Here is a 5516-nt window from a genome sequence, read left to right as displayed (position 1 = left end):
TCCCGAGGCGCGCGCGTGCGCTCAGGTCTGCGCTGTGCGTGGCGGCCTCGCACGGTCAGCGCTGTGTCCAGAGAGCATCGAGTGCGGAATACAAACACGGAAAAATAATGTTTTATGCGTATCTCAAATACCGTATATGAGAGTTATTGGTACAAAAGATATAAATATGCAGGCATGTTTTCGTGGGCTTATAAATATGCCTTAGATATTTACGTGTTGCAACGTTGTACCATATAATAATATATAGTAGTGTAATATGTAATATATGTATTGCAAAGTTGGCTATATGGAAGCACAAAGAATCGAAATCGTGCCCTGCAAAGGGGGTTAAGCCAGGCAGATCCGTGTCACTGAAAATGCCGTCATCCTTTTAATGAGGATCACCCAGCAGCTCTCAGCGCTATCGGGTTCGATCTGCACAAGCAGATGAAGAGAGGAATAAATGCTAGGGAAGGCAGACACAGGATTTCTCCTGTCTCTTTTAAAAGCCATCAATTTAGATCCTTGTGAAAACAAGTAGAATAAATATAATGTTACTTATTGATTCTATATAGAGAACATGATTTAAAAATATTACGGAATGTTTTCTCAATGTATGCTTTATATGTATTTATATTATACTTGTAATGGTTCATGTATATATAACATTTTATGTATCTGTTTTATATATTTGTGTGGGCTTATATGTGGTATGGTTTTATATTCAGTGCTATTTATTTTCATCTTTTATAGATAAATATGTATGACTGAAAGCTATATAAATATAGGCATGTATATTTCATATTATATATGAAATATACATGCTGTTTACACATAGTTTATTTGGTGCATGTACCAGCACTTTTTAGTAAAACTGTTATTTATTGAACGTTAAAAACACAGGATTTTTTGCATCCAAGCCCAGGCTGAGGGAGTACATTCCCAGCTAAGAAAATGCCACATTCCATGAATATAGAACATTTTGTATTAAGATTATCACATATTTGCCCTGTGCTATGGTATATGTATCTCAGTACACATACTTTGGTTTTGCCAAGTCAGTGGTACTTGGGGACACTGCGTGGGATGTTCTGGGTGCCTGGGAGCAGCTCCTGTCCCCCAGGACGGGGTGGGTGGCAGTCGGGACGGGCAGCACAGGCATGGCCTGGCCTGTGCTTGGGGCCGAGGGCTGGAGGGCCGGGGATGAGCTGTGCTAATCCCGTCGTGTTCCAGCCCTTCCGTCTGTGCTGCCTCCGCCGCGGGGCCTTTGGCAACATCTGCTGCTCGCAAGGGACAGTGTTACGTATTTATCCTCAAAAACCAGAAAAACCCTAACAAAAACGAGCCCTGGAGGTGTGGAGAAGGTTGCAGGTGCACATGCAGTGCTGCTGGGCTGAAGGCAGCGAGTGGGATCTCTGCAGGCTGGAGAACTCCCTGGGGCATCCTCAGCCCAGGAGTGTTGGCTGCCCCGGCCACCCCGTGTCCCTGTCGTGCTGTGGCTCACCTGTGTGGGTGTTAAAGTGGGTCAGTGGGAGGAAGAGTGAAAACCCAGTAGCTGAAAGTGGCCATATCTGAAGGGTTCTTGCAGCCCCATGGCACAGAGTGATTGAGAGCAGTGGGTCCACAGTGTACCTGGAAGTTAAAATGCAGATAGGAGAACCCTGGGGCTGAGGTATCTTCCTGCTGCTCAGCTGATCCACCCCCACAGAGAAGCGGTCTCACCTTCTCTTTCAGGCAGTGCCAGCTATTTCTTGAGTGTCAGGAGATACTGTTTCAGCTGCAAGATTGCTTTGAGCTGGAAAATCATCTCTGGCTTTTTTCTTCTGCAATTTAAATGCCCATAGCATCTTTCAACAGCATCACTGGCTGTGACACCACGCTCCACACATCAGGAAACTCCAGAAGGGACCAGATCTGCAACAGTGGAGATGCTTGGGGTGAGACCACCTCTTGTGTCCCTGGATGTCTGTGGTCACCTGTCACCACGTCCTGCCCTGCAGAACGGGTGCACTGGTTTTGGCTGAGGTAGAGTTAATTTGCCTCACAGTGGCTGGCCTGGGGCTGTGTTCTGGATTTGTGCTGAACTCAGGGCTGATAAAGTAGTGATATTTTTGTTATTACTGAGCAGGACTTACACAGAGCTTAGGCTGTTCCTGCTTTTCGCACAGCCACACTGGTGAGAAGTTGTGGGTACATGGGAAGTTGGGAGGAGACACAGCCAGGACAGGTGACCCAAACTGACCAAAGGGATATTCCAAACCATATGCTCATGATCAATAAAGAAAGTGGGGGGAAGAAGGAGGAAGGGAGAGATGTTTAGAGTGATGGTGTTTGTTTTCCCAAGTAACTGTTTTGCATGATGGAATGACATTCCTGGAGATGGCTGAACACCTGGCTGCCTATTAGAAACAGGGAATTAATTCTTGTTTATACTTTGCTAGTGTGATTGGATTTTGCTTGCCTTATTAAATTGTCTCTATCTCAACCCACAAGTTTTCTGTCTTTACCCTTCTAATCCTCTCCCTGATCCTGCTGGTGGGGGAGTGGTGAGCAGCTGCTGGGGCTTGGTTGCTGGCTGGGGTGAAACCATGACAGTGGGTTCAGCCAGGCAGATTCATGTCACTGAAAATACTGTCATATGTCACTGCCGCTGAAAATACACATCATTAAAAATGTGGATCACTTGGCAACTCTGAAGTGCAGTTGGGTCTGGTCTGCAGAACGGGATGAGGAGAGAAATGAGTACTAGGGAAGGCAGATGCAGGGTTTAATTTCTCCTGTCTCTTTTAAAAGCCATTGTGCTCTGTGATGATAATCCACAAACACCATCAGCCCTTGTGAGCAGCCAGAGAGCTGCCAGTGGGCTGCAACAGGCAGTCAACTGCTGACTGAAAGCACCGTGTCAGACCATGACCCAGTGAGAGCTGCAGGTTCAACAGAGCAGGTGGTGTGTTAAAACCTTTAGAGATTTTAACATGCTTTGGCAGGAGAGCTGCCACCACTGGCACTGTAGTGCAGCCTGAGTCAACGGTAAAAAATTTTATGACTGAAGAAAACCCAACAAAAAAACCCAGAGTGAAGCTTACTGTGCAGAGCCAGGGTTGAGCAGGCTGGACCCACTGCAGGTACTGACATTGTAGAAAAGGTGGCACAGAAAGAAATTGGAGATACTGCTCCAGAGCACAGACCCTTTTCCCACAGGCCAAAATAGATCCTCTCATGGCTGAGCTGCTCTGCTCCTCCTCCTCCTGATGAGCACAGAAGCAGTGGTCTGCAAGGAGCAGGTTATGGAGGGCTGGCTTTCTTGAGGGCCTCTCCAACAGTGTGCTTCCGCACACTGGAGTGTTGCAGGGCTGCAGCTTCCTTTATTTACTTCAGCCTTTACTGAGGAGGTACCAGAGGTGCTCGAGCTCTGCCCTCAGTCCTCCACAGACCACTGGTATGCAGAGGTTAACAAGCAGGGACAAACCCATGTGCATGCCTGGGAAGGTGCAGGGATTTGTAAAGCAGCTGGCAGAGGCATCGCCCTCAGTTTTGCCCAAAGCTGGTACATCTGTATCCGACCATGGCTCTGTGTTTACAGACCTGGGATTCAGCAGCAGAGGGATTAAAAGGATCACGTTTAGCTGTGAAAGGAGCACATCCCCACCCTATACCAATGTGGTAGCTCATGTGGGTCCCTTGCTGCAGCATGTCCATCACAGCTGGCAACTGTGGAAGCCAACTGCATGAGCTGCCTGCTGTGCATGTGTGCAGACACCAAGTGTTGCACAGACATCAAAGCAGCCCCTTACACGCCCTCCTGGAGTCCAGCACACAACCCACCTCCCCCACCTGGAACCCCTTCAAGGTTGGGCTCCTCTTGCCAAGGAATGAGAGTTATCTCAGGACACATGGAGCAGCTCTGAGTTGCTCTGCCACTGCCCAGTGCTGGTTGGAGCCAGGGGGAGTTCACCACACCACAAAAAAACCCCCAAAACCCTGCTATTTTTGTGACAAGCTGGTACAGGGTGAGATTGCAAAGTGGCCACAGGTTGCAGCTGGGAGTGGACACAGTCCTGGTGCTGCCACTAAGCATGGGAGGATGGTGAAGACTTTATTCCAGCAGTATCTCAACTTCAACTTTTATAGACTCGTGGTCAGCATATGCAGATACCACAGGCCAAAACTAACTCTGCCAATCAGCTCTGGTTGCAAAAGTGGGCACTGAGGCTGGGGGTGAAGGATGCTGCACTGGGCAGTGCAGAACAAAACCTGACAGCATTGGTTTGCAGAAGGGCTGTGGGTGATGTGACCCATGTGGGTTCCCACAGGTAAGTGGACATTTGGAGAATTACTGATGTGGTCATTGCATTATCAGTGTATGCATTTAAGGATACATTTGCCATATAAGAATAAAAGAGCAAACTGGGCAGCAAATCCTCATTTTCCATATCTTACAGGATCCTGCCCTTGCAGGACTCAGGCCATCCCAGATGTGCTCCCACCATCTGATGCAGAGAGGTGGGGAACCCATGTTTGGCTGTGGCAGCCTGTGCTCTCAAACCTCAGAAACAAACACGTTCCTCTTACCTAAAAAATTATCCAGCTGACAGATGCTTCCTTAGAGAGAGATCTGGTAGCCTCAATGCTCTTGTCATTCCCAGCTAGGCATGCCAGCAGCTGAGTTAAGTGTGCTGTGGTTCACGCTGCTGCCAGAGGTTTTGCCATCTGGGAAAGCCATGCAGTGATGACAAATGGCATCTCACCTTGAGGACAGTGAGTCATGGTGTGGCTCAAGCTTTATTTTACTATACCTCTGTTCCCTGAAAGTAGCAACACATAACTGAGAGCAAATGCCAGAAATAAGCTTGGCTCACTGGCCTGTGTGCTCCAGGGATGCTTTAGGGAAGATGGTTTTACCCTGGGACTCTCTGGATGCTCAGAGGTGTCCTGTGGAGCCTTATCTTTCAAAAAATTCAGTAGCTCTACCCTGGACCAGGCCTTCCTTTGTCCTTAGGCATGAGAGGGGACCCTCATGCCCCTGCCCATTGGCAGTTCTGGGGTAGATCTGGGTCTGTTGAGGCATCCAACAATGAATCCCTTTGGGATCCTTTCAGGAGAGGGATGTCACACAGACACCAATGGCGTAAATGCCCCTCACCATGGAATCCTGATCTGAGCATTACCCAGGCCTGGGCTGAGCACAGGTCTCACAGCAATAGCAGCACCCGGTGATGTTTGCTGCTCTTCTCATCCTCAAAGCATTAGCTGGTGGGAATTAATCCTCATACCAGGCAGGCAAGTCTCATGACTCTCACTCCACAGAGAGGCAGAGTAAGTGCTGTGCTGAGGGGTGAATCAGGTCACAGCTGCAATGAAATCCCAGCAGTTCCTGCCTGCCCGTCCCGTGACCATTAGACCTTATGTACTCATCGAGGAGGTAGCTGGCATGCAAGGATGTGCAGAAGCCAGCCTCTCCTCTCCAGGCAAGTTGCACAGCCTGCAGGGAGGTGCTGGGCCATGACTCACCTTTGAAAGCAGGTTCCAGTGTTAGA

Source organism: Prinia subflava, chromosome 1 (assembly GCF_021018805.1).
Source record: "Prinia subflava isolate CZ2003 ecotype Zambia chromosome 1, Cam_Psub_1.2, whole genome shotgun sequence".
In the NCBI taxonomy this organism is placed as follows: domain Eukaryota; kingdom Metazoa; phylum Chordata; class Aves; order Passeriformes; family Cisticolidae; genus Prinia; species Prinia subflava.
The sequence above is the reverse complement of the archived record's forward strand: the minus strand, read 5'-3'. Positions refer to the sequence as shown.